The 21,832-nt window shown below is 39.7% G+C and overlaps 1 protein-coding gene across 2 annotated transcripts in view; it reads left to right on the forward strand.

The window, feature by feature from the left end:
• Positions 1–11,786: 11,786 nt before the first annotated feature.
• Positions 11,787–21,832, forward strand: part of LOC121401422 (LIM homeobox transcription factor 1-beta.1-like) — a 33,628-nt gene continuing 23,582 nt past the window's right edge. Inside the window, exon 1 of one of the 2 annotated variants that reach the window (XR_005966222.1) lies at positions 11,787–12,125. The gene's annotated coding sequence lies outside the window, so the exon portion shown is untranslated. The remainder of the gene's footprint in view (positions 12,126–21,832) is intronic. The other variant, XM_041586048.1, reaches the window with a different exon arrangement.

Consider the following 21,832-nt stretch of genomic DNA (forward strand, 5'->3'; position numbering starts at 1 on the left):
TAACAAGTTAGGGGCATTTGCCCATCGGGACGGGTAGGCCAGGGGGAGGAGGGAGGGTGGGCAACAAACGGGAGGGGGGGTGGGGGGTTTGCGCCGACTAGGTTTCCTTCCCCTTTAAAACATGAAGATTGTTACACATATATATTTTAAGTTACCAATAGAGATACACAGTCACGCAAAATAAGACACTTTTGTTGTGCCAGGTGCTGTACCGGAAGACCCAATCCTGTCATAGTCCTGCCAAAAAAAAAAACTTTGACTTAATTTCGGTTGCTCTTTTTCAATTTGAATTTTGAAGTTTTACAAATTCGACCCTTGATAAATATGCCCCTTAATGTACATTCATATTCTAAAAAGTTGGTTTTTGTGTCAGTATCATTTTAAGGGCAGTGATCTCTTCTCTTCCCAGGATATGAAAAAAAGTTGACATGGCACATTTAGTTTTTGCATGATTTAAGTGTTAATTTCTGCAATCCTGTAGGAAATTACTCATCTCAGTATACCTAAATGTGGGGAATAAAGAAGTACCAAAAGTACCCAAAAATTGGCTGTATGAGCGGTAAAAGTGCAATGATGGATAACAATGTATGCAAATTAGAAGACTACCTTGATACAATGTTTTTTTCAAGAAAATATTTTCAGATCTGCTTTCCTTTGTGCTTCACTGTATACAGACTGATGAATTCTTGACTCAAGTTAACGCACTTCTACACTGGCTTAGTATCCTATCACAATAAATAAAACAATAAAACTGAACAGTTTTCCCACAATTGTGAATTTGATATGAGTTTGTTAGGACAAAAGGTACAATGTGATTTTATATATTAAATGTGGCCCTAGTGCTATCCCATAGTAGTCAGACTTTTGGTTAAGAATTAAGTCATATAGGGATCTAGGCAGTTTTTATTGAGATATATGGGGGTTAAGCTTAACTCTTTATTGAGAAATATCCTATTATTAAAAGTATGGTAGGGAGGTGATTTTATGCTGAATTCTATTTTCTTACTCACTACTTAACTACGTACACCACCTAACTTTCTTCTTAATTTGTGTGGAGGGTACATTTGCAACATCTTTTTATTAGATTATTAACTGTACTGTAAATCCCTCATCTTTCAATAGAAAAGCATGGGACACTCACCCCTTGAGAGCCATCTTGAAAATAAGGATTTGGCCCTTTATGTAAACCTCTTCCATGGCCTTTACATTTTTCTGGTTGCCATGTTCTTGTCCAAAAGGCTGCTGTTGTTCACGTCCTAAAATTATACAAAATTACTCATTTGCATTGTACTTAAACATGTGTGAATGGTGTAAAAATTAATTCTGTAATGTCATTTTGGCATTAGATCAAACCTATGTCTGCTAGAGATCTGTTGGCACAGCACTAATACATACACACACACAATTCTGAGTTTTTTGATGCCATACAGTTTTGTATTTTAAATTACTGCACATTGTGAGCCAATTGAAACTAATCCAATCTGTAGGAGGTGTAGTAAAATTGCAGAAACTAGCCACTGCAAAAAAAAAAAAAGTGGTCAGACATTCCCTCAGTTCAGTGCCCTGCACAGTCCAATAAGCTACTGATTCTATCTGGGAGGCCTGAATCAGCAGGTAAAAATCATGTTGCCCCTTAAAACACTTGGGGGCCAATTCATTAACTTCGAGTGAAGGAATAGAAGAAAAAAAACTTCGAATTTCGAAGTGTTTTTTTGGCTACTTCGACCTTCGACTACGACTTCGAATCGAAGGATTCAAACTAAAAATCGACCCCCTAGTTCGCCACCTAAAAGCTACCGAAGCCAATGTTAGCCTATGGGGAAGGTCCCCATAGGCTTGGCTAAGTTTTGGATTAAAATCCTTCGAATCGTTCGATTCGAAGGATTTAATCGTTCGATCGAAGGATTATTCCTTCAATCGTTCGATCGCAGTATTTGCGCAAAATCCTTCGACTTCGATATTCGAAGTCGAAGAATTTTCATTCCCAGACGAATATCGAGGGTTAATTAACCCTCGATATTCGACCCTTGATGAATTTGCCCCTTAGCTTTTGAGGAAGCAATATCAATAGAATTATCAAATAATCTGTTGCTCCTTGGCAATTTACTTTTCCAGTTGTCACTTACCTTGCTGAATTCCTTTCACATTGTTTTTCTTAAAAGCTGGTTAAGCCACATTTGAGTTCTCCTTGTCTGTAGTGTTTCGTCTGTTCAGCAAAATCTGCTTCTTCTTCTTCCTCATTGTAATTACCACCACTGTAGTTACTATAACCATCAGAGTAATAAGATTTGGAAGGAGGGTCTCCATAAGGTAGAATATTTACTCACCACATGGGGGAAGTGCACCACCCTGAGCCCTCAGCATTGGGAGCAGATAACCATAAATAAATCTGGAGCAGGCACTCAAATAAAGGCAATCTTCCATCAAACAGTTGAAATTAAGTAAAAATATTTATTGTGTCCTCTACCTTATGCGTTTCATGTTACAAGCACTTAATCAGAGGCTTGGGGATGTAATATAGCTCCCCGGCCCATGCTGAAATAAAGTAGAGAAATGGCTTTGCTATTAAATTCCTAAAACTGTTACTTTAAAGAGCTTAATAACAATCTAAAATATACATTTAAAAGGTCTATGGGTTTTGATATTAATCACATTCTGTATAAGTGGTAGATGCCATGATCACAGTGAAAAAATAAAGTTATTTTATGTTCAACCTCAAACAAACAAATCTTGAGAGTTAATATACACATTAAGATTCTATGATCTGTGGCACGTAAGCAGTTCATTTTAGATGTGCAAATTTTAATTACATATTTCACATTCCTGTAGAAGACAGATTAGTAATGACACTAGCCCTGATATCCTTTTGTACAGTCCACTAATATATAAAAAAATTCCTTATAAAGGAAAATGCATAAATTCCACTTTTCCAAGACCTGTTTTTGAGACCTAATTAACATTTAAAAATGTTGACTAAATTAGGCCTTATAAGTTTCTTTTAAGCAGTCAGGTCCTGATGGGTTATTTTTCTTAGAACAAGATTTCTTCAATTAGAAGCATTTCTGCATATGGTACCATCCATCCCTCTGCGGTTATGCTTTTTGTGATGCAGCATACTGTAAATATCAATTGCTTGTCAAATCACTGCAAGGGCATAATATTAGCTGCCAGAGCACTGAGCTGTGCTTGGGGAAAAGTTCCGTCCCATCAAATCCCAGCACAATGACATCTAAAGAGGGACAATGGACACAATATGGACACCCTATACTGGAATGTATCCGACTGTTAAAACATAGAAGCAGTTCCTCATAAACTTGAAACACTTTTTAGATAAAGGTCTGGAAAATACCAGCTGTATGTTTGCAAAAAGGCAATATACCCCTTGAAGACCAGTCTAGCCCTAGTACATAAAGTGCCATACCATCTGGAAGAGGAAAAGGAGGTGAATCATAGTTTACTTTTGCACAAATACTGATCATAGAATCAACAACTAAAAGAATGAACAACAAAAGCCATCTGTGTCACTGAGGCTGAAAGATAAAAAATATACTGTGCTGTTTCTGGGAACATGTGGCCTCCACGCATTTAAAACAGCATCATGGAGTAACCCCACGTGCATTGTACTAAAAGAGCATTTTACGCTATATCCCTTGCAGTTAATGTGTATTGTGATCACATAATGTGTATTGTTATCTATTCAAATAAGCAGGGTGGATATGATCCATGAATAATGAGTTATCTGCTACCAGTCAACCATTTTTTGTACTAATAAGACATACCTGTTAATACTGAGCATCATAATCTCTGCACATAGTATCTTTGTGTGACCTTTCTCCATGCTCTGTATCAGAATCACCACTTTCAGGAAAGTTGTGCTGCAATAAATAGGCATTATACCAGTTAAAAACTAAGTTAACATAGTACTCAAAACCTCCATCTTCTACACTGGGGGGCAGATTTATCAAGGGTGGCATTTCGAAGTGAAAAAAACGTTGAAATTCGACCATCGCATAGGGTAGTCCGACATTCGAAGTCGGATTTTACGATTTAATCGTACGATCGTTCGATTTTGCAAAAAAAATCCTTAGATTTCTCAAAAGTTAGCCAAATACTGGCTATAGGTTCTAGGAGGTCCCAATAGGCTAACATAGCAATTTGGCAGGTTTATGGTGGCGAAGTGTCGAAGTCAACGTTTTTTAAAGAGACAGTACTTCGATTTTCGAATGGTCGAATTTCTGAAGTATTTTCAATTCGAAGTCGAATTTGGCCTATTCGATGGTTGATGTACCCAAAAATTACTTCTAAATTCCAAGTTTTTTAATTCGAAAATTCACTTCAATGCCTAGTAAATGCGCCCCCTATAGTTTCTATTTCATCATCTTCCAATTCCAGTCTTCTCTGTAAAAAAAAATAAAAAATTATAAAAACACATAATTGATAACAAAACTTTCATGTCAACAAAGCATCAACTAGGATCTAGTGTGTGACTTTTTGTTTTTAACTGACTTGATCTGGGGCCAACGCACCAGAATTAACATCTACTCAAGTAAATATTGGTGTGGGCATATTTTTGGTGTACTTGGTGTGCTTGTGGGAGGCAGGGGAGGTGCGAAATGACAATCTATTAAATGGCATTTAATGCAAGTGCATTTAGTACCATTATTTACACAGGGGGGAAATAATTGCCCCAATGACCAGCAGGTTCCGAACCTTTCCCGAGGTGCTGGCATTGGGGTCCCCCAGCCCTGCTTGGGCCGCACTCTGTGGCACCGCAAAAGTGACGGAGCTGAAGAAGCCGGAGGGTTGGGAGACGCTGTGCCCGGCGGATTGGGGCTGGGGTTCGGGGCGCCCCAGATCTGACAAGTACCCACTGGACAGGGAGCCCAGGAAACCGCTGGCCGACAGCATCAGGTACTGCATGTCTGGCTACGGAGAGGCCATTTTAAGGGGAAGATCCAGGGAAATGGGGAAGCGGAACCCGTCCGGCTGTTCCCCGCCATGCTGCAGTGCTTTCCCGGCAGGGCCACAGAGCGTCAATATCTGGACAGTGATAACGGGAAGGACCCTAAGACCCCGGGACCTCCCTGGGAAGCACAGAGGAGCTGCCCTTCCATTTCTGTGGACTGAACAGAACCTCCCTTAAACAGTGACTTTGAGACAGCCGCATCTCTGCAAACTCTAGGACCCAGCGGTGCCCTACCAGGCCTCCCACTAGGATACACCTGTTTGGCTAAGGAATTAGTGCCCCCGAGGCCTTGCGGCCCACCCTCTCTAGGCAGGTAGTTTGTACTTTGGCCCTTTCCTCCTCTGCGCACTGTGGGTGCTGCTGCGCCCTCCTTCTCATATCATCAGATCATTTCCAGAATGAGTTCAGTCACTTCAGTGTGGTTACAGTCTGGAGCCAAAGCTTTTGCTTAAAATGCAGTTATCTTAACCCTTTTAAGAACTCCTTTAAGAATGTTGATTTTTCAGACAAATGTTTTTTACACTGGGCTAATGAACATTTGAGTTAGGGGCTAAATTAAAGGGACAACATAAAAAATGGTTTAACGTGACTGCAATAAGTAGGGCTTGGGTTGAACATACTATTTGCCTGTTCTTTTAATTACAAAAAAAACTATGTTTTTGTTATTTCTTTAGCTAAAAGGGGGAAATGAAGATCTTTCTTCTCTGGTCCTTGCGAGGAAGATTATTAAATTACCATTGCACAGAAAACAAAAAGTCCATGTAGGGGGATTATCTGTGCTCTGGTCATGTCAAGCCGGTTATATCTTTGAATTGAAAGTCTGGTTATAGGGCTCTATTCATTTTTAGGGGAACAGTTAACATTTCTGCAAGAATCCTTCAGTATGAATCACTTTTTATGGTGAGTCTGTGGCTGTACTGATTGTATTGATTGGCCCATTCTATCATTGCTCATAAATCTTAGAATGCACCATTTGATGCCAAAACAAGCAAAAAAAATTGATAAAAATAAAAAAAAATACTATACCCTAAAAAAACGTTTTCACTATTTTACCTATTTTACCGATCCTCCCTTGTATTGAGATTTACGGGATAGCAAGCAATTTAAAGTCCTTCATGGTAGTAACTTGATAAAAACAAGGGCTATTTTCACATTATATGACAGGTTATCACTTCATAATTATTTTCCAAAATACGTCATCCTTTTATAATTTTAGCTAAACCAACAGCTATGTTTTAAAAAAGATGCAAAATTTCCTTTGACAAAACATTTAGGCCCTGGCATTGTTTTTTTATTGTTCAGCACATTATGCTGTTTGATTGGAGAGTTGACAAAAATCAAACAATATTCAGGCTCCTCAGTGATGTCATTGAGTTTCTCCTCAGAATGCAACCATTGTAATGTTTTTGTTACTATTATGTTTAATGCCAACAGCTATAAATTGACATTTCTCTAAATGCATGATTATCTAACTCTGATTATTATGTTGTAGGGATACTATGGTTTTTTTTTTTAAGAAAGTGGTCATAATTACAGTTTTTAGACATTTGCTGATATCAGAATACTACAGTTACCCATTTATTGCCTATTTAGGCACATTTACTTACCTGCAAATTCTCAATTTTGCGCAACTACGCCAGATGTTATTTTGTGATGAATACACATATTCATCAAAATACACAATTACTTCCCCTGCAAAAGAACGCTGGCATACTTTCATCAGCGATAATTCGCTGACATGAAAATTTCATAACGACTTTTCTCTAGATTTACTTTCTTTCTAGCCAAACTTCGTTAACTTACGCTTACGTTAATTTAAATTCAGTGAGTATATAAAGGTCATATGTATGTATTTATTAGTGATTTTGGCTGAAATTGCTGGAAATTGTCACTTTTTATTAAAAATGTCCAAGGAAGCAAAAGGAAGACAAAGATCCTGTATTGTTCTAGGCCATGAGCCCACCCAAAAACAAATGTGGCATGAGCTTCAAATGATAAAAAATAGTGTAAATAAGATTTTTTAAAAATTACAACTTGTAAACATAATCTCACTTTAAATATGATAAAACGCTTATGCTTATGACGTTTTTGGAATACAGGATATGTGATGTTCATTGTATTAATTCTCCAGTCAGAACCCAGAGAAATAGATTTTGTCGAGAAGGTTAACGAATTGAAATGATCACTATTTGATTGATTGGTGGATTTACGATCGTGCGCCGGAGCGAAAATTCGCCTGGTGTAACGCAGCGAAAGTTCTCCAGCAACAGGGTAATTCACTAGCAAAGTGTGTAGCTGCGACTTGTCTATCGAAAATTAGTCAAAAAAACATGAATCACTCTTTATTAAATGTGGCCAGGCCCGGATTTGTGGCGAGGCCGTCCAGCCGCTTGCTGAGGAGCACTGGGGATGTGCAGCAGTAGGAACGCGCGGCCTAGGAATCCGAATCCCTGAATGGGCCCCTTTGATCTGTTAGCTTAAAGGAGACATTATACATAATCTTCATATTCAGATATACTGTATGATTAATCTTTCCTTAGGGAAACAATGTAATGATGCAGAAACTTTTGCATGCATTTTACCTGCAAAAAGTGACATTACTGTCATCAGAACTGCAATGAGAACCTCTCAGGTTAGAAGCCAGGCAGAAATGAGAGGTGGGAGTGTCTGTTTATTCTCTAACAGGAAATGGTCACAGCACCGACTGACAGGCTGAACTCTGCTGCAGCTTGGAAACCCCCTCCCATCTCCCTGCCTTCCATCTCTCTGCCACCTCTGTGCCATCTCCCTCCCACCTCTCTGTCTTCTCTCTTCCATCTCTCTGTCTTCTCCCTTCCATCTCTCTGCCATCTCCCTGCCATGGCTCTTGGCAAAACACACTGGCGTTCCAGGTAAAATTCCCTTCTGGATTAAGGTTGCCACCAAGCCTGTATTTTACCAGCCTGGTCGGTAAAAATGATGCTTGATGCCAATGTTATTAATAGGAAAAAATGGCAAGAATATAGGAAGGCCGGTATTTTTTTCCAGAAAAGGTGGCTACCCTATTCTGGATGCTGAAGGAAACCAGCCCACCAACCCCTTTAAATAACTGGCGACTTCTGGTTACTGTGGGCTCTTTACGTGGTGACTGCGGCTAATTTGAAAACATGGAGGGGAAGTGACATCTTCGTCGATTTATGATGAAGCCGGTTATCCGCAATTCTGCTATAATTAAATAACCCCACACAGTGCATACCTCCCAACATTTTAGAAATAAAAAGAGATACAAAAAAGTTGCTGCACCCATTTTTGTTGCCACACACCCTAATTACCATGTTCATTTTACAAAATTTGGCAGGTTAGTGCAGAGAAAAATCGGGACTTTCCAGTACAAACGAGTGACTGCGGGTTGAGCTGTCAAAAGAGGGACTGTCCCTCTAAAAACTGGACACTTGGGAGACACATGTACGCTTTGACCAGCTGCCCGACTTTTGCTTACGTGGTGGCTGCAGCTAAGGGGAAGTGACATCTGCACTGATTTTTGATGAAGCCGGTCACCAGTTCTGCTATAATTAAATACCCCTGAGCATTGACCAGCTGCCCCGCAGCTTCAAAGAAAATAGCGGTGTTTTCATGAGTCCCAAACTCCACAGGAGATTTTGATTCTGTGGGTCAGATTTTATCTGATCATGCCTTGCAACACCATGTAACAGCACGAGATTTGTAGTATGCTACAAAATCTGATCCCCCACAGCTGTAATGTAATGTTGGATCAGACAAAATCGGATGGATGCATTTACATCTGACAGTAAATGTATTGGAAAAAGTCCATCCAGCACCGATCTGCTTTTATCCTGTTGGATGAAGACACAGTATTCTACATTCCCATCCGACAGGTGTGTTGTGTTGGATGGGATATGCTTCTTGTAGTTACCCAGCAAACAGGGTCAGACTGGACATGGGGGGGCCCACCGGGTTACTATACTCCGGCCCCTCGTGCACATGTGTGTGTCGCAAATGCCGACGTGCATGCTTTACCTGCACATCGATAATTTTTATTTGGGTGCACAGAGATCAGGGTAGGGGGGCTGAGCCGGCGGGGGCCCACCGGGTTTTTTCCTGGCATCCCGCCAGTCCGACGCTGTCATCAGATTTTTGTATCAGTCAGTACTTTAAGCCACGCGACTACATATGACTTGTTGGATGCGTTTTGTCGATCTGACATCATCCGACAAATCTCCAGTGGTGTTTAGCCCTTAGGCTGTGCTGCTGATCATAGGGACTTACACGCATAATTGAATAGGGGGAAGTGGGCTGCAAGGCTAAGGCTTTGGATAGAATGACCATTTGCTGCATTAAATATTCAAGGACAATGACAGGAGGACCAACAATGTTCCATAGATCAGCATAGAATGTTTTAGATTAGCAGAGCTCTCACTATTAGTGGGACTTGGGAGAGTGACTGAAGCCCAAAAAGTCTGAAATCACTGCCCCAACTGCTTTCCTTTTCTTTATGCAGTTCCTTAATAACATGGTCACTGGTGGTCTTAGCCCTGAGGCCCTACAGCATACCTTCCCTTAATGTCCTGCCCTCCTTATAGAAGAGTGAACCCCAATCACCATTCTGCAAACAAGATGCTGCTCACCAAGCCTTTTGATGTTGCTCCCAGTGGCCACTTACACTCAGGTGTTTCTTCCTGTGGTCCTTTGCAGTGGATATTTTATGCAGTCCACTGCAGGAACCGCATGATGGATGGATAATTGATGGATGGATGATATATATATATATACCTTGAGATTTATGGTGCACTGCTATCTACCAAACTCTTTGGGTTCTTGATTTACACAGGTAGAACGGATGCATGAAAAGTTGACAATTAGCAGCCCTCCATTATTTCTAGGAGGCCAGAATCTGTACAGAGGGGTGAGTAAAAAATCAGGGGCATTTGCCCGGGGGCTGGGGGGAGCCTATGATTAAGTGTCCCTTGATTACACAAAACGTGTAAGGCTTTATCTTTTGGACATCTGATTGTGTTCCGGAGTGGTGCCTGCCTGTTATCGAATTGCTGGAGAGGGAGGGGGGTCTACCCAGGGTAGGGGTGAGGGTTTTTTTTATTACGGGTTGAATTCTCCTTTAAGTGGGTCTAATGATTGGCTATTCCCCTTCTATTGTGCTTCTGGCAGGGACTGTCAGAACATGCCCACTAGTGATGTGGGGGTTGAGAAAAGCTCGACTAGCACCCGACCTGAACCTGTACCTGTGCCTGCCCGCACGCACCTTCCCCCCTCCATTTATAGACCGACAGTGACCCGCCCCACCAATGATGTCACAAAAGGGTTCTCCTGAAGATGTTTCTTGACTTCATGATCTGTGCTGTATAATCAGACAAAGTTGAGTTTTTGCAGCAGCGATTTTATCATGGCGTTTTTCTGCTCTGACTTTTTCTAAAAGGATTATTGATAAATGAGTTTGATTCAAGGACGGGATTTAGGACGATTTTGCTTTAATAAAAACTAAGATAAATTTGAGTTTTAGTAAATAACCCCCTAAACGTCTCATTAAGCACCCTCCCTGTTGCAGTTGTTGGTTTTTGCTGTACCTCAGATTTTCAGTTCACAATATAGCACAGATCAAAAAATGTAAAAATTACACCAATGCCAGTCAGGTGCTTGTAAGCGTTATCACAGTCCAAAGACAAGTGGTAAAACCTTTTATTTCTGTCAAGTGAATGATCTGACTCAAAATGGTATATCTTCTTATTGTTATACTATAATCAAACTTCACACCTCCCAACATCTGAAAAACTAAAGGAGGGACAAAAAGCTCGACCAATTATATTTATGGCCACACACCCTAATTACCACGCTCATTTTACAAAAGATGGCAAGTTATGAAAGTTTGAACACATCTCTGGGAGTTTTAGTGCAATGTTTTAGGTGGTATAACAGTTTTCATAATGACAGTGAATTGCCCTTTAAGCTGCAATTTCTCCCAAGAGACCTGCATATCTTAAATAGTTGCAATTGTATCTTTGCTTATATCAAATTGTTACAAAAGTTTCTAAGTGCAGCTGCTGACTGTTCTGGACAAAAAAGGCTCTTGTATTAATTAAGTTTCAGAAACATCTTTTGCTGGTGTTAGTGCAGGAGATCAAAGAGAAAGTCGGGACATTTCAGTAAGAAACCTGGGACTGCGGGCTGAGCTTTTCAAAATCGTAGGGATGCACGAATCCAGGATTCGGTTTGAGATTCAGCTAGGATCCTGGATTCGGCCGAATCCTTCTGACCGGCCATACCAAATCCTAATATGCATATTAGGGGGAAGGACAAATTAGGATTTGGTTCGGTATTCGGCCGAATCTTTCACAAAAGATCCAGTGGTTTTGCCAAATCCAAAATAGTGGATTCGGTGCATCCCTACAAAAACAGGACAGTTGGGAGGTATAAAACTTACTTGTGAGATAGTCTACAATATCAGTAAAACAGAGTTTCCAGCCAAATCTTGCTGCTAATGAAATCTGGCCAAAGATATAATAAAAAAATATCTATATATTTCACACTGATCAGCACCTGGGAGAACATCTGAAACTGGTCCTGTGTGCAGCCACTCTTACAATACTGGAGTAGGTTGTTGTCAGCTGCAGAGCCAACAACAACCTTTTAAGATGATTTGCTATCTGAACCGAAATTCATAGAGAATTAAGGACTTACCTGAACAAAATGCTTTAGTGGGTATGAAAGCTGTTTATTTCATACACAGATACAATAAAAGGCTTTTGGGAACTATAGCCAGATGGAAATAAAACAAAAATGAAAAATAATATATATATATATATATATATATATATATATAGACACACACACACACACACACACACACACACACATATAAAGTATTGTTCCTCTTATTGTTAGCCCTCTGTCCCACGTTGTGGTCCAGTATTTGGTTTGGTGACCTTATTACAAGGATATAGATTTACAAAATCATTATCACCATGAACCAACACTCTTTTTCTTTATTGAATGTCTCCAGGCAGTCGAGTAGATAAAGATGGATTGTCATTCTATTGCACACCTGCACAAAGGAGGAAGAAGTAGCAAGAGTATTGCTCCATGAAGCTCACTGAAAAGTACCCCCGGATGGTGCAGTTTTTTGCAGAAACCACAGCTGGGGTTTCAGGTAAACGATTTTAGCATCATGGGGGGGGGGGAGAATGCATTATTTCAAACAACTTTTCAATTGGTCTTCATTATTTATTTTTTTAATTATTTGTCTCTTCTTCTGACTCTTTCCAGCTTTCAAATGGGGGTCGCTAACCCCATCTAAAAAAGATGTTCTGTAATGCTACAAATGTATTGTTACTGCAACTTTTTATTACTCGTCTTTCTATTCAGGCCCTTACCTATTCATATTCCAGTCTCTTATTCAAATCAATGCATGGTAATTTCGACCCTAGCAACCAGATGCTAAAAATTCCAAACTGCAGAGCTGCTGAATAAAAAGCTAAATACAGTAAACTCAAAAATACCACATATAATAATAAAAAAAAATTCTCGTAATATCACTCTCTAGATCATACAAGAAATTGACACAAAAGGCGAACAGCCCCTTTAACATTTGGCATCCCCCAGTGTTTTAGACTTTCTTAATCCTATAAAGACAGAAAAGATAACCTGTAAGTAAAGGAGCCCTAATGTGTTTTTCTCTGAACTACTTGCTACAGAGTAGCATTCAAGTGTTCTAGTCCAGGTAATTTCTTGGGTTTTTTAGATAGGGATGCATCAAATCCAGGATTCGGTTCGGGACTCGGCCTTTTTCAGCAGGATTTGGTCAAATCTTTCCCTGGCCCTAATATGCAAATCACATGACTTTTTGTTACAAAACAAGGAAGTAAAACAGTTTTCCCCTTCCCACCCCTAATTTGAATATGCAAATTAGGATTCAGTTCGATATTAGGCCAAACCTTTCACAAAGGTGTGCATTCATAGATTCATATTTAACCCCATGTATAGATTTAGATCTGAAATCAGACAAAGTGGGGGTTATTTATCAAAGTCCGAATTTATCTCAATATTTTCTGCTACAAACTCTGATCAAATCCGCTCAGGTTTTTTATGCTTATTTATTATTACATTTTCCCGCAAATTCGCTGTGTGGGGGAAAAAAATCAGATTTTCACGATTTTTTCATCCGATTTTCACGAATTTTAAGATTTTTCCGGAATTTTCACGAGAAAACTCCGAAAACTTTAGGGAATTGCACGAAACCCAGTTCACATGAAAAAATCATTGGGACTTCTCCCATTGACTTATATGCAACCTCGACAGGTCTGAGATGCCGGATTTTCAGATTTGGACTTTTCCATCCTCAGGGTATAATAAATGCCAAAAAATTCATGATTTCATAAAAGTCTGATTTTATAAAAAAGAACACTTATTTTTCGTGATTTTTGCATTCAGGGTTTAGTATATAATCCCCAGTAAATCAAACACCTAAATTTAAAGTTGCCCATGCATAGGATGATGGCACCAGTTGAAGTTGTGGAGAGTGGCTCTGCGAAGGCAAACATGCTGAAAAAGAATGTTCTGTGTGCACAAAAAGCCATTCGTACCCATTATATATTATATTTAAGTGAAATAAATGTACCAAAGTGTTACCTTAATGCAAAAAGCTCTCCAATTTTCTGCATGCCATCATCGTGAGACAGCTAGACATTTTTTCTTGCTTTCAGCATCTGTTAAATATTATCATTCATGTCAATGGCACAAATCAGAAACTATGAACTCACTAAAAGCATCTTTTTTATTTGTTACCTACAGACACCATTGTTTGCAAATGTGCACTAAGGAAATTGCCACAAATGCATTAAAAAATATGCAAAGTTTCATGATGACTTCCTTTTTTACTAGCGTCTGCTGGCTTTTGTCATATTTAGCATTAACAAAGAGTATTATTCTATTAAACCAGTGCACATCTATGAGAACTTTGAAATGTTGTTTGGATAGACCTTCTTGTGATGCTATTAGATTGCAGATAGTGATGTGCAGGTCAGGTGAATCCCAACCATAGCCCGCCCAAGCCCGACTTCCTGCTTCCATTTTAAGGCCCACACCACAGGCCCTGCTGATGACATCACAAAAGGGGCGGGAAGGAGGCGTGCATCTTTAATAAATCAAACATGAAGTCGGAACCCGGCAGTTGCGTGTGGCTGGTGGGGAGAGCAGGATGAAGAGCTCAACCTGGCAAATAGAGGTGCGGGGTCGGCCCAGGTCCTGCGGTTATCGGGCCTACCCGCACATCACTTTAGTGCATCAACAAGGAATCAATATATCAATATATCAGGATGTGTGAAGCTCCCCAGCTCCCACAGTCTTCCTCTAAGATCTGCTCATTCAGACAATTAGTCAAGCAAACAGAACAATGATATGATTGGCACAAGCTGACAATATCTGAACATTTGTTCTACTGGCTCATCTGTAGAATAAGTTGTCTCCTGTAGGCCACAGCTATCCAAATGAACAGTCTTGGGTTGCCATGGCTTACATCAACCAATATAATTAACAGGTTAATGAAAAGGTTATTTAATATTTTAAAACACAGAGTATAGTTCAGATATGGTAGACAATGAATTCTTATACTACTATTGGTATATTTAAAGGGGTTGTTCACCTTCCAAACACTTTTTTTCAGTTCGATTGTTTTCAGATTGTTCACCAGAAATAAAGACTTTTTTTCAATTACTTTCCATTTTTTTATTATTTCATAATTGGGTCTTTCAAGTGAGGCAAATTTCTTATTTTTGTAACAAAAAAATAAGAAAATCAATCAAAAATAAGAAATTGTTTTTCTAAATTAGCATTGCTGTATTTCAGAGCTTTCTGGATAACTGATTTCTGTATAATAGATCCCATACCTGTAATTAAAGGATTGGGCTTACTAAGGCAGAATATAGATAAGAGATAGGGTTGCCATCAGTGTGGTTTTGAACTGGACATCTAATGGCAGGGTGATATTGGATTACAATGCTGTGAATGGGCGCAGATGAGTCGCAGGACCACATTAACTAGCCGATGCGGTCCTGGATTGCAGAAAAAAATCAAACTTGCCCGAACAATATCTGCCTGATTTTTGTTCTGATATCGATCAGGAGGACCCGTTGGGAGCCCCCACACACGGGCAGATACTGTAAGCAGCCGAATTGGTCTTAAGGACCAATATTAGTGGCTTTAATCTGCACGTGTATGGCCACCTTTAGTGATCTGATATCCCCATTATTCCACCTACTTCATTATGTCTCCCTCTGCTCCACCCCCAATGTAATCTACCCTGCCCCCTTTGTTTTGGTGTAGCCACCAGCAAAGGTGGCAACCCTATGTATGTCTGTGTGGGGTCAAGCCATGTTGCAAGTAAATAAATTCCTGAAGCAGATCTCCAACCAGGGGGATTTTAAAAATGTTAAGAACCTTACAGGTCAGTGCAAATGGTTTCCATCAACTTTGATCCAATCACTTTACTAATTGCTGAACCAAATCCCACCTCATCGTATGACAGACTCAGAAAACTCATCACCCCCAATGCTAAAGTTCAACTTTTAACTGTATAACTATATCGTGATTTGTTTTAGGAGTTGCACTTATGGGACAAGAAAAGCTAGCGTTGCCTGGGTAGGAAGTGAATTATGATTGTAGCTACCCTTCTAGTGTCACCCTAACAGGAACAATGGTTATGTTTGCAGAGGGGTGACTGTGTAGGTCAGTTGCTGGATTTAATATATAATGGGAGTGTGTAGGTTCAAGTCTTCTGTATGACAAGTGTTTCAAAGCAAGTTTGGCTGTTTTTAGAAAAACAAACAAATTTTCATGAAATGTTATGTATCATTACACTAACAAGTAGGGATGGGCGAATTTTTTCACCTTGTTTCGCCGTAAAAATGACGCCCATAGACTTGTATGGCGTTGTGCGTCAAAATAAAAAGACGCGCGTCAAAAAAAAATTCGCCGCGCGACAAATTTTTTTTGACGCCCATAGACTTTAATGGGTGTCGGCGGCGAATTTTTGGCGAAACGAAACGGGTCAAATTTGCCCATCCCTACTAACAAGCACATGTCTCTTTATCACTGGTGGATGTACCAAAAATAAATAAATAAATAACTGTGAAAACATCCTTAACCCTTTAAGTGCCAGCAGAATTTCACATTTTGGTTACGCGAAATGCCAGCCGTTTTTGAAACATTTTGTGCTCTCTCACTTTAGGGGCATTTTCTGAGGGGAAACCTATAGTTTACCTAGGAAAACTATACATTGTTTTTTTCGGTAGAAACTGAGCTTTCTAAATCTGCCTGAGTTTTCATGTATTTCCACCTGTGCAAAAAAATTTATAGTGCTAAATACCAAAAAAAAAATGAAAAATTACCATTTTTCATCGTATATCAATTTATACCAGAAAAATATTTCATTTTACGGATGAAAATCCAACTGATTTGGAAAGCCTTATGTCTCTCGAACGTGCCAATACCAGATATGTATAGTTTTAGGGAGATTTAGGATTTCTGTACAGCAAAAACTCCCGGCAGCATATTACCGAATTTTGAAAGCACTAAGGCAGAAAACGGCATGCTTTAGATTCCAAGGCAAAAAATCCTGAAACTGTAGGTTTACCCCAGAAAACCATACATTTTTGAAAAGTACACATTCTGCCGATTACAAAATGGGTAACTATGTCTCTCTACTCCCAACTACCAAACATAAAACCTTGTCTGAATATAGCGGTTTTTCAACAAAAAATTCAAAATTCTGAAAAATCATTTCAAAGGTTTTATTTTGCTGCTCCGCATATCCCAAACTATATTAGGTACCAAGAAAAAGCACCTGAAATATGATTGCCAGGGGTCCACTGAACAGTTTGATACCCATTATGCATAGGTTTACCAAAGTATCTGGCATTTAGAGACACCAATATGAAGTTAGCACATCCAAATTGTTCAGGACTTTACTTCAGCTACTGAGAAATCAACACATTGACTGCATTTTTTGTGGGGTAAAAACACAGAAATATATGTTTACCCCCCAAACCCATATATTTTTGGAAAGTACCCATTCTACTGAATCTAAAATGGGTACCCATGCCTTTCTGCTCCAAACTACTGAGTCGCAAGGCTTTCCCAGAATTGTCGGTTTTGGTGAAATATCTGAAAATTGCCTCAAACCTTCAACTTCCCAGCACCATATCGCCCATGTATCATTACATACTAAGAAAAAGCACCCTAAATATGATTGCCAGGGTTCCTCTGAACATTTTGGTGGTCATTGTTCATAAGTTTACCAAAGTATCTGGCATTTAGAGGCCCCAAAATGAAGTTAGCGCATACAAACAGTCCCGTGGGTAACTTCAGCTAATGAAAGATCAACACATTGACTGCATTTTTGTGGGGTAAACACAGAAATATATGTTTACCCCCCAAAACCCATATATTTTTGGAAAGTACACATTCTACCGAATCTAAAATGGGTACCCATGCCTTTCTGCTCCAAACTACTGAGTCGCAAGGCTTTCCCACAATTGTCGGTTTTGGTGAAATATCTGAAATTGCCTCAAAGCTTCAACTTCCCAGCACCATATCACCCATGTATCGTTACGCACCAAGAAAAAGCACCCTAAATAGGATTGCCAGCGTTCCTCCAAACAGTTTGGTGGCCATTGTTCATAGGTTTACCAAAGTATCTGGCATTTAGAGGCCTCAAAATGGAGTTAGCGCATACAAATAGTCCTGTGGGTAACTTCATCTAATGAAAAATCAACACATTGACTGCATTTTTGTGGGGTAAAAACACAGAAATATATGTTTACCCCCCAAAGCCATATATTTTTGGAAAGTACCCATTCTACTGAATCTAAAATGGGTACCCATGCCTTTCTGCTCCAAACTACTGAGTCGCAAGGCTTTCCCAGAATTGTCGGTTTTGGTGAAATATCTGAAAATTGCCTCAAACCTTCAACTTCCCAGCACCATATCGCCCATGTATCATTACATACTAAGAAAAAGCACCCTAAATATGATTGCCAGGGTTCCTCTGAACATTTTGGTGGCCATTGTTCATAAGTTTACCAAAGTATCTGGCATTTAGAGGCCCCAAAATGAAGTTAGCGCATACAAACAGTCCCGTGGGTAACTTCAGCTAATGAAAGATCAACACATTGACTGCATTTTTGTGGGGTAAACACAGAAATATATGTTTACCCCCCAAAACCCATATATTTTTGGAAAGTACACATTCTACCGAATCTAAAATGGGTACCCATGCCTTTCTGCTCCAAACTACTGAGTCGCAAGGCTTTCCCACAATTGTCGGTTTTGGTGAAATATCTGAAAATTGCCTCAAAGCTTCAACTTCCCAGCACCATATCACCCATGTATCGTTACGCACCAAGAAAAAGCACCCTAAATAGGATTGCCAGCGTTCCTCCAAACAGTTTGGTGGCCATTGTTCATAGGTTTACCAAAGTATCTGGCATTTAGAGGCCTCAAAATGGAGTTAGCGCATACAAATAGTCCTGTGGGTAACTTCATCTAATGAAAAATCAACACATTGACTGCATTTTTGTGGGGTAAAAACACAGAAATATATGTTTACCCCCCAAAGCCATATATTTTTGGAAAGTACACATTCTACTGAATCTAAAATGGGTACCCATGCCTTTCTGCTCCAAACTACTGAGTCGCAAGGCTTTCCCAAAGTTGTCGGTTTTGGTGAAATATCTGAAAATTGCCTCAAAGCTTCAACTTCCCAGCACCATATCACCCATGTGTCATTACGTACTAAGAAAAAGCACCCTAAATATGATTGCCAGGGTTCCTCTGAACATTTTGGTGGCCATTGTTCATAAGTTTACCAAAGTATCTGGCATTTAGAGGCCCCAAAATGAAGTTAGCGCATACAAACAGTCCCATGGGTAACTTCAGCTAATGAAAAATCAACACATTGACTGCATTTTTGTGGGGTAAAAACACAGAAATATATGTTTACCCCCCAAAACCCATATATTTTTGGAAAGTACACATTCTACAGAATCTAAAATGGGTACCCATGCCTTTCTGCTCCAAACTACTGAGTCGCAAGGCTTTCCCACAATTGTCGGTTTTGGTGAAATATCTGAAAATTGCCTCAAAGCTTCAACTTCCCAGCACCATATCACCCATTTGTCATTACGTACTAAGAAAAAGCACCCTAAATATGATTGCCAGGGTTCCTCTGAACATTTTGGTGGCCATTGTTCATAAGTTTACCAAAGTATCTGGCATTTAGAGGCCCCAAAATGAAGTTAGCGCATACAAACATTCCCGAGGGTAACTTCAGCTAATGAAAAATCAACACATTGACTGCATTTTTGTGGGGTAAAAACACAGAAATATATGTTTACCCCCCAAAACCCATATATTTTTGGAAAGTACACATTCTACAGAATCTAAAATGGGTACCCATGCCTTTCTGCTCCAAACTACTGAGTCGCAAGGCTTTCCCACAATTGTCGGTTTTGGTGAAATATCTGAAAATTGCCTCAAAGCTTCAACTTCTCAGCACCATATCACCCATGTATCGTTATGCACCAAGAAAAAGCACCCTAAATATGATTGCCAGGGTTCCTCCGAACAGTTTGGTGGCCATTGTTCATAGGTTTACCAAAGTATCTGGCATTTAGAGGCCCCAAAATGAAGTTAGCGCATACAAACAGTCCCGTGGGTAACTTCAGCTAATGAAAAATCAACACATTGACTGCATTTTTGTGGGGTAAAAACACAGAAATATATCTTTACCCCCCAACCCCATATATTTTTGGAAAGTACACATTCTACAGAATCTAAAATGGGTACCCATGCCTTTCTGCTCCAAACTACTGAGTCGCAAAGCTTTGCCAAATTTGGCGGTTTTGGTGAAATATCTGGAAATTGCCTCAAAGCTTCAACTTTCCAGCATCGTATTGTCCATGTATCATTACCAGCATAAAGCATCCTAAATATAAACATATGGGTCTACTAAACAGTTTGATGCCCAATGTGCATAGATATACCAAACTATGTGGCGCACAGAGACCCCCAAATGACAATATGTATAGACATTTTCACGGCTGACGCGCTGGCTGCTGCAATATAACCACCCGGTGTGTGTATTATGCGACATTAGACCACCTAACAGTACAGAGACCCCAGAAAACCATATATTTTCAGAAAGTACACATTCTGACGAATCCAATATGGGTAAATAAGTGTTTCTACTGCAAACTGCCAAACTGCAAAGCAATGCTGAACATAACGGTTTTTATCAAATTTCTGAAAATCGTCACAAAGCTTGAATTTTACCCCATTATATGCCCCACATTTCGTAACTTATCAGCATAAAACATCCTGAATATGAACGCCAGGGGTCTACTGAACACTTTGATGCCCAATATGCATAGATATACCAAACTATGTGGTGCACAGAGACCCCCAAATGACAATAGTGTATATACATTTTCACGGCTGACGCGCGCTGGCTGCTGCAATATAAGCACCTGGTGTGTGTAATATGCGACATTAGACCCCCCCTAACAGTACAGAGACCCCAGAAAACCATATATTTTCAGAAAGTACACATTCTGACGAATCCAATATGGGTAAATATGTGTTCCTACTGCAAACTGCCAAACTGCAAAGCAATGCTGAAAGTAATGGTTTTTATCAAATTTCTGAAAATCGTCACAAAGCTTGAATTTTACCCCATTATATGCCCCACATTTCGTAACGTATCAGCATAAAACATCCTAAATATGAACGCCAGGGGTCTACTGAACACTTTGATGCCCAATATGCATAGATATACCAAACTATGTGGCGCACAGAGACCCCCAAATGACAATAGTGTATATACATTTTCACGGCTGACGCGCTGGCTGCTGCAATATGAGCACCTGGTGTGTGTATTATGCGACATTAGACCCCCCTAACAGTACAGAGACCCCAGAAAACCATATATTTTCAGAAAGTACACATTCTGACGAATCCAATATGGGTAAATATGTGTTCCTACTGCAAACTGCCAAACTGCAAAGCAATGCTGAAAGTAACGGTTTTTATCAAATTTCTGAAAATCGTCACAAAGCTTGAATTTTACCCCATTATATGCCCCACATTTCGTAACGTATCAGCATAAAACATCCTAAATATGAACGCCAGGGGTCTACTGAACACTTTGATGCCCAATATGCATAGATATACCAAACTATGTGGCGCACAGAGACCCCCAAATGACAATAGTGTATATACATTTTCACGGCTGACGCGCTGGCTGCTGCAATATGAGCACCTGGTGTGTGTATTATGCGACATTAGACCCCCCCTAACAGTACAGAGACCCCAGAAAACCATATATTTTCAGAAAGTACACATTCTGACGAATCCAATATGGGTAAATATGTGTTCCTACTGCAAACTGCCAAACTGCAAAGCAATGCTGAAAGTAACGGTTTTTATCAAATTTCTGAAAATCGTCACAAAGCTTGAATTTTACCCCATTATATGCCCCACATTTCGTAACGTATCAGCATAAAACATCCTAAATATGAACGCCAGGGGTCTACTGAACACTTTGATGCCCAATATGCATAGATATACCAAACTATGTGGCGCACAGAGACCCCCAAATGACAATAGTGTATATACATTTTCACGGCTGACGCGCTGGCTGCTGCAATATGAGCACCTGGTGTGTGTATTATGCGACATTAGACCCCCCTAACAGTACAGAGACCCCAGAAAACCATATATTTTTAGAAAGTACATATTCTGACGAATCCAATATGGGTAAATAAGTGTTTCTAATGCAAACTGCCAAACTGCAAAGCAATGCTG

Source organism: Xenopus laevis, chromosome 3L, assembly GCF_017654675.1.
Source record: "Xenopus laevis strain J_2021 chromosome 3L, Xenopus_laevis_v10.1, whole genome shotgun sequence".
NCBI classification, from domain to species: domain Eukaryota; kingdom Metazoa; phylum Chordata; class Amphibia; order Anura; family Pipidae; genus Xenopus; species Xenopus laevis.